The sequence below is a fragment of the Coregonus clupeaformis genome, chromosome 34 (genome assembly GCF_020615455.1).
Source record: "Coregonus clupeaformis isolate EN_2021a chromosome 34, ASM2061545v1, whole genome shotgun sequence".
Lineage (NCBI taxonomy): Eukaryota > Metazoa > Chordata > Actinopteri > Salmoniformes > Salmonidae > Coregonus > Coregonus clupeaformis.
Genome location: NC_059225.1, coordinates 36,035,244 through 36,043,751, shown reverse-complemented (window position 1 = coordinate 36,043,751; position 8,508 = coordinate 36,035,244). Strand labels below are relative to the sequence as shown.

The following is an 8,508-nucleotide window of genomic DNA, read 5'->3' as shown; positions in this document are numbered from 1 at the left end:
CACTGGTGAAAGAACACTGCCCTGTGGGGTTCCAACTGAAATAGTGCACACCTCAGTGTATTGCCAACTCGTACCTGCTGAGACCTATCAGTTAGGACGTTGGTGATCCATGTGATAAGCATAGCATCAAGTCCGCGAGGACCAACGGATTGATTGTGTTAAATGCCGAGGAGAAATCTGCGAACATGATACGCACATGGGTTTTACTGTCCTCCAAATGCATATTCACCAGATGTAAGAAGATATGTGACTAACTCACGTCGCAGAGTTTAAAATACAAGCATAATCCTTTACTCAGGTGTGTTACATCCTAATCACACTCCATAATGCACCTGTTTGTCTATCGTAGATAGGTGCCTGTTATGTCATTTCATAGTGTTGTTTGAACCAGGTTAAAGTTTTTAGGACCGAAGACAGCTTTTTAACAAAGGGACTTTTTGACAGGCTCTTCATGTCTTTTAAAAATGTTTTACCTTGTTAAATCATGTATACACATTTTAAAATGGCTTTTTATAGATTGGCTTTTACAAGAAAGGGTACTTTTATGCAGGATTGTTTTAAATAAACATGTACCTTTAAAATGTTATTGTAATGTAATGCTGGTTTTATGCACTTTATGCTGTTTTTATGTGTGTAAATGAATAAAAAATGTGAGCTGTTTCAAAAGGATTTGTACCAATAAACTTTTCCAAACGAGAAATCTGTTCTTATCAGTTTAATATCTGATACGTCCCCCACCGGGGGACTACATATTAAATGGATTTTTCAAACAGGGAGTTGGAAATGGGGCTTGCTCCACGCATCAACCCGGTATTGCAGTACCTCCGGGAACGGTGCAACACTTTTCTCCCATTGTCAAGGAAAACAACTACACGGAGGTAGGTAAACAGCCAGCAGAAGAAGAGAGAAAGAAAAAAGTGCTTTTCATGCGGTCCAGCGTTTTCCCTCAGTTTTTCTTAAAAAATAAATAAACATTTTGGCATTCACCAGGATTCTGTGTCTGTTTTTGACCAAAAAAAGAACATACTTCACCAGGATAGTGTGTCTGTGACTTTTCCCCACAGTCCCTGAGAACTTGGCGAGTGGGTTCGGGGACAACCTGCGAGAACCCGGCCTAGAGTAAACAGAGTGCGTCTCGGGCCCCGACCTCTGACTTCCATACGACTCTGGTTTCTCTTCATTATGCACAAGCCTTTCACCTTTTACTAAAGACTTCCGTGGAGAGGAACACTTACGAGTTCAACGTATTTTTGGAGGGCCTTTGCTTCTGGCAGAGCCCGATATCTTGTTTCAAGAGAAAATAACAGAGACTGTGTCTGCCACGCAGACTTTTTGCTCAGGCATTTGAGTTCATGCTGGCTGACGGCGTATTTTTCCAGTCAAAGTAGTCACTCAGCCAATTGAATTCAAGCCCAACAACGACGACTGGCGTATTTTCCGGCCTTTGAACAAATAGTAGCACTGGACGTAAAGAGCTAGTAGGAACTTGACGCATCAGCGACTTTTTGGAAAAAACATTTGCCTGTCGCCAGGGAAACGTGGGGGGGTTGCGATGGGAGGAGGCCCACTTTTGCCAAACCGCAGAGGTCTCCCCCGGGTGCCCGGCGGGTGCAGGGGTCAATTTGTGGGTTATCGCTTCTCTGCCTTTTGGGTCAGATCATGCTCGGTACTGAGATGCCTCAAAGCTCGCTGAGTCGAAGGCCGGAGGGTGTAAAGGGCAGGTTATTTTCCTTTGAGTTTAGGTAAAGTTGGAATCTGCAGGCTTTTCTCCGTGAGGAGATGGCTAACACTAAAGATGGAGCAGGGTCGGTCCCTAGGACTGGACTTAAAAACACGATTTGTTTTGCTTGGAAGAAGGAGAATGAGGGCCGGATGCCGAGGGACACTTTCGCAAGGGCCGTGCTGATGGGGGCCCTGAAACTTAGAGTACAAGAGGTGATGTGTCTACAGGGAAATGCGATGGAGGCGTACGATGTGACCTTCTACACTGAATTAATGGGAATGGGGGGTGTGGAACAATTTTTAAAAAGAGTGGGTTAAAAGGAAGTCAGTGTGGAGTGTGGGAGGAGTACACTCAGCAGGGGTTGGGATTTTGTTTGGCAAAAGGGAAGTGAAGGTGGAGGGAACATACGTAGTGATGCAGGGGAGGATATTGGGGGTAGACATAGTATTAGGGGATTTTAGACTAAGGGGTATACGGGCCACAGACAGTGCCAGAGAGAAGGGAGATGGTGGAGCTTCTGGCACCCCTGTGTGCCACAAACAGGGTTTTTGGTAGTGGGAGGGGATTTTAATGTAGATTTAGGAGGGGTAGCAGATGGTAGTGTAGGGGCCATCACCGGACTTATGGCAAGCCATGGCCTGGTGGATGGCGGCCTTAATACTACTCCGGCGCTGGCAGGCCCCACGTGGCGTAACTCCCGGGTTTTGTGAGGAGGCTGGACTACGTCTTTCTACCCAAATCCCTGGGGCTTTTGTCTGGGCGGTTGTTGCCTGTGTTTTTCTCGGACCACGACAGGGTTTGTTTTAGGGTCAAAGCACCTGTCTGCCTTTTCGGTAGGGGGTACTGGAAGCTCAACCGGGATATCCTGGAGGAGCACGTTTTCGTCAACACATTCTCCGTTTTTTTTCTGGGGCTTGAGGGTCTCCGGCCTATGTGCGGAGGTGTTGGAGTGGTGGGAGATAGCCAAAGTCAGGATTAGGGTTTTTATTAGTGGGTTTTGTAACAGGAAGGGGGAAGAGGAACAGCTCCAACGTTTACTTGAGCTCGAGTACGAGGCAGGCAACCTCGGGAGCTCGATGGACGTTGAGCGTGCAACCAGCCTAAAGGCTCAACTCAGGGAGGTGCATGAGCGGAAGGCCCGTGCTTTCCTGCAGCGTGCACACTGAGTTCATAGAGCATAATTAGACCTGTTCTGCAGTGTTTTTTAAATCAGTTAGGGAAAAGCAGGAAAGACAGGTTTTTTACGGGGTGAGGGATAGACACGGTAGGATAGTCAGGGAGCCGGCGCAGATGGTCAGGGTGGCAACTGACCATTTCCAGGGTTTTATTCCAGGAGAGGGTAGTAGCGGAAGAGCAGGGTACCGTGTTCTTAGAACATTTGTCCCGGCGTGTTCCGGAGGACATTAGAAAGGCGGTGGAGAGTGCCCTCAAGAGGTTGGGGAAAGGGAAGGTACCTGGGATGGATGGGCTGCCTGCTGAGTTTTACCTAATATTTTGGGGTATGCTTGGACCGGTGGTACTCGAAGTCCTGACGGACGTTCTCGAGACTGGAGTCCTGGGCAGGTCAATGGCTCTAGGTGTGCTGTCCCTCTACAAGAAGGGAGACACCGGAGACCTTAGCAAACTAGCGGTCGTTGACCATGCTGTGCTTAGATTATAAGATACGAGCTAAGGTCATGGCAGACCGTTTGCGCACAGCCCTTCCCTATGTTGTCCATGAGGATCAAACATGTGGGGTGGAAGGCTGTTCCATTAGGTGGAACCTCCAACTGATCAGAGACTCCATCGCCTGGGTTGAGGATAGAAAACTGCCTCTAATGGTAGCGGCACTTGATCAGGGCAAGGCTTTCGATCGCGTCAGTAGGGTTTTTCTTTTCAGAGTGTTCGGTAGGTTAGGGTTTAGTGATCGCTTTAGAAAGTGGATCAAGATTTTGTATGTGGGTGCAGGGTGAGCATAAACAGCCATCTGGGTGACGAGTTTGGCCTCTCCTCAGGGGTCAGGCAGGGATGCCCGCTCTCGGCACTCCTTTTCGTGCTCAATATAGAGCCCTTGGCGGCTGCTATTAGGGCTGACGCAGGGGTGGAGGGTTTGCATGTTAAGGTGACACAGTATGCCGATGACACCACCTTGCATTTGTGCAAGGACTCGTGCCTGCTAAGGTCTCTGGCCATAATTGGAGACTTCACCCGCACGTCAGGAGCGGTCCTTAACCTCGCCAAGTCGTCTGTTAAGTATTTCGGCAGATGGTGGGGCAGGACGGACGTGCCCGGGGGACTCTCTGTAATGGGGCCCTGAGGATTCTTGGGGTCCACTTTGAGACCTGCGACACTGAACTGGAACATTAGGGTTGCTGTGGTGCAGAGGAAGCTGGCAATGTGGAAGGCTAGATATTTGTCTTTCTTGGGCAAGGTCCTGAAGGTGGATGTACTGCCTTCCCTTCTGTATTTGGCATACATTTATCCATTGCCAGCGAGCATGAGGGGGCTAGTATGGCTTGTTTCAGTTCATGTGGGGGGGCAGGTATGAGTATGTCGCCAGGGCTCGCATGCTCTCAACCATCGGGGAGGGTGGGAGGGGAGTCCCACATTTCCCACTCAAGCTGGACTCTATTTTTGTTTCGTTTTTGTTGAATGAGCTCGCTAATCCGGTGATTCATCCCTCCGGTTATTTTTCCGAGTGTTTTTCTCGTACCAGGCGAGAAGCGTAATGGTGTGGTCCAACACGGGTCCTCGGGCTGAACAGCTGCCGTGGCACTTCAGCCATGCGGTGAAGTGGCTGCGTGCGCATCCCGAGGTTGAAGTCGCCCGAGTAGGTTTGGATCACAGACACCTGTACGAGGAGGTTAGACGTAGCGTTTGTGCGGCCCCTGTGGTGGGTACACCTGCTGTGGTCTGGGAGAACATACAGGTGCGGGGTTTGGACAACCGCCTCAAGGATCTAAATTGGTTAAGCCTCCACAAGTGCTTGCTGGTAAGATCCATCATACCGGCATAGTTTGGCACGATCCCCTCAGTGTCCGAGACCAACTTGCGTTGGGGAGGAGACGATACGCCACATGTACTGGGATTGTGCTTTCGCAGGAGTAGTGTGGGCCAGGGCAGTGTTGACTAGGTAGAGTAGGAGGGGTAAGTAGGGAACGATTTTTGTTGTGGCTGATCAGCCTTCTTAAACAAGGGCTGTGGGATGTTAGGCAAAGTTTGGTAAAGTCGGGGGCAAAGTGTGGGGTGGAGGGAAGTGAGGAGAGTGGAGGGAGATTTGAGAGGGAGGATAAGGAGGGAGGAGAGGAAGTGGGGTCACCATGCCACCATAGAGCGATGGAAAGGGGGGCTAGGGCTGGTCAGCACCTGTAGGGTGAGTAAAGAGCCCCTTTATTTATTTGTCTATATTTTTTGTGTTAGTTTGTTGTGGCTTTTTGTTGTTTTGTACCTTTTATACTTACTTTTTTTTTTCTTATTGTTTGTTTTCCTTGTTTCCCCATCCTCTTGTATCCTTAGTTTTAACCCCCTTGTTTCTTTTTGTGTAGTGTTTGCTAGCTGGGTTGGCTTGCTGGCTAGCCGGCCTGTTAGCTTTAGCTTGACTGGCCTGCTAGCCTCGCCCCTCAGGCTTGGCAGGCATTGTTTGTTGGTTTTTGTAGTCCCCGTTAACCCATCCATACTCGTCCAATAGTTTTTTTCCATCCCCTGAATTTTCCCTTGTCTTGGTTTTTGTTTGTTGCTTTTTGTTGCCACTTGGGGGGGCATTTTGCTGGCTGGCCAGCCTGCTAGCTGGTTAGCATAGCCTGGCCTGCTGGTGAGGCCGGCTAGCCTCCTCACCCCTCAATATTGTCTAGATAGTGAGTTTTTTTTTTTTTCTGTCACCCTTATCCTCCAAAAGGAACTCAATTTTATACCTGCGCAGGTGAACTGCTTCAATGTTGCGCCAGCTTCCAAAGGGAGTTCTGGGGGAAACTCCAGAACACCCAGGGATCTCTAGCAGCTATGTTTGAGATGATCAAGCTGACGGACAATAGCATTAAAACCGTTATTGTCCGTATGTACAATGAAACGGTACAACAACGTGAAAGGGCCCCTGACCCAGGTGAAGAATCCCGATGGGATCTGGACAGGGGCCTGGAGGGTCACTGTCCAGCAGAGGGAGGATCCCGGGGGCTATGGTGGGTTGAAAGCCATCCCATCCACCATAGTCCTTGGAAAGAACAGGGGCCATGTTCACTACCAGGACCAGCCTAAGCTGTGGTGAGCATGGCCACCTAGAAGAAGCCTGCGATAAGGTGGTCTGCATGAAGTGCCGGGAGGTGGGCCACCGCTACGAGGATTGCACGAATGGAAGGTCATGCAACCTCTGTGGCGTGCGGTCCCACCTCATCCGCAGCTGCCCCTCCTCCTGGGCCAATAAGGTCAGGCTTGGCCGGATGGAGGCGGCGGCTGCGGACCGGTCTTACGAGCGCCAGAAGGAGAAAGTGGCAGTTGCCAAGGTGGCAGTAGTGGCGGTAGTGGAGGTGGTAGAGGTGGAGGGCTCGGAAGGCGCAGTGGTGGAAGAAGTGGGAGGGGAGGAAACCCCCCCCCCCCAAACCACCCTGCCCCAGACTGAAGCGACCCCTGAAGGAGAAAGGGCCGAGAGACTGCTCTGGAGAGAGAGCTCCCCAAGTGGGTCTGACAGTATGATGACAACGAAACGACACTGTCAAGCGAGGAAGGTGCAGGAGAGGGGGGAGAGACCCTGGGCGAACACCTTCCCATACGGAAGAGAAACGCAGAGGAGCTCTCCGACCCTGAACAGGGTGAGGAAAAAAAAGGGCAAATTGGAGTGGGAGAGCTCCCAGGGGGAGGATGAGTCCAGGGTCTTCCCATCCAACTCTCCAAACCAGGAATCATTTTTAAACCCTGTTTTAACCTCCTCTCCCTTACCCCGTAGGGAGAGAAAGGATCTGAAAAAGAACCCCTTTTAAACTGTTTTAATGCCGCCTTTCCTTTTACTCACCTCTTATGGCTTTTAACATCACCACCATAAATGTTAGGAGTATAAAGACTGAAGTAAGAGCACAATTCAGATGTGTTTTTATTACAGGAGTGTGGTCTACCCTTTTTATCCTCTTACAGCAAATGGGAGGAGAAGTGGCAGCGCGGATCCAATTTTAACAGAAACGATGGTGTTGCCATTTTATTCAAGACCCCACAGGTGGTGGTGAGGGGGAGCACAGTGGTGGTTGGGGGGCGTGCTCTTTTAGCCAACTGTACTTTTATGGGGAGGGATTTTAACGTGCTAAATGTATATGGTTTTAATAACAAACACGACCGTTGCACACTTTTAGAAGACCTGCAGTCCCACATGCTGGGGAGGGATCCTCTAGTGGTGGGTGGGGATTTTAACTGTTTTAAGTAGAGCAGACAGGAGAGGAGCGGGAGAAGATTTTAAGGTAGATAGGTCTAGTGTTTTATTGCAAGGGTTGTGCAGGGATTTTAAACTAACTGACTGTTTTAAAACCCTGCATCCAAGAGAGGAGGGCTTCACCTGGACCAGTGGTGACGGCACCAGAGCCTCTCGCATTGACTATCTGTTTACCCGTGACTGCCCGCCAACTGATGCTAGAATAACCCCTGCTTTCTTCTCAGATCACGTAATGCTGACGTGCACCCTTTCACTAACTTTGGGTGTGACTGTAGGAAGAGGGCCCTGGAAACTGAACTGCTCCCTTTTTTAGAAGATGATAGAGTAGTTAGTCAGCACAGGGAGCAGTTCAGCCAGTGGCAGACGCTACAGGACTTCTTTGACACACGAGCACAGTGGTGGGAAATTGTGAAGGGCAAGACGAGGACCTTCTTTAGAGAGAAAGACGCATGTTGGGACTGCAGAAGCGACTGGAACGGTGTTTTGATTTTAACCAAGAAATCCAAGAAGTAAAGAAAGAAATGGCATTTTTAGCAGAACAGAAGAGCAAGGGGGTTATTTTAAGATGCAAAGAAAGGGAATTAGAAGAGGGGGAGAAGTGCACTTTTTTAAGAAGATAGTTAGCAAGGGTAGGGTAATGACAGGGTTAAAAGATAAAGATTGTTTTTAAAAACCAGAGGGAATAAAATAAGTAGTCAGAGTTTTATGGGGAGCTGTTTGAGGAAAAAGACATGTGCGAGGAAACCATGGGGGATGTTTTATCATAGACAGAATTTTACCCAATATAGACGACCTAACAAAAGACTTGACAATGACAGAACTCGACAAAGGACTGACATTTTAAGAGGGGTAAATCACCGGGGGAGGACGGCCTCCCTTTGGAGTTTTATATGACCTTTTGGGATGTTTTAGCCGACGAACTTCTGACTGTTTTTACTGACTTTGAACAACTTGACAGACTACCTGACAGTTTTAGAGTAGGAATCGTGACCCTGTTACATAAGAAAAATGACAGGACTGACCACCGGGAACGGTGCAACACTTTTCTCCCATTGTCAAGGAAAACAACAACACGGAGGTAGGTAAACAGCCAGCAGAAGAAGAGAGAAAAAAAAGAAATCCTAACTGATAGAAGGGCAAAGCGATTTTCGTGCGGTCCAGCGTTTCCCTCCATTTTTCTTTAAAAAATTTAAAAAACATTTGGCATTCACCAGGATTGTGTGTGTCTGTTTTTGACCAAAAAAAGAGCATACTTCACCAGGATAGTGGGTCTGTGTCTGTCTGTCTGTGTCTGAATTTTTCCCCACAGCCCCCGAAAACTTGGCAAGTGGGTTCGGGGACAACCCGGCCTAGAGTAAACAGAGTGCGTCTCGGGCCCCGACCTCTGACTTCCATA

The 8,508-nt window shown here is 49.0% G+C and overlaps 1 non-coding gene and 1 pseudogene across 1 annotated transcript; both read left to right on the top strand.

The window, feature by feature from the left end:
- The first annotated feature begins 680 nt into the window (after window positions 1–680).
- LOC121550121 lies at window positions 681–844 on the top strand (annotated as a pseudogene).
- A 317-nt stretch (window positions 845–1,161) lies between these two features.
- On the top strand, window positions 1,162–1,278 carry LOC121550131. The gene has a single exon (XR_005996914.1). It is a non-coding gene; the product is annotated as a U5 spliceosomal RNA (small nuclear RNA).
- The last annotated feature ends 7,230 nt before the right edge of the window (window positions 1,279–8,508 follow it).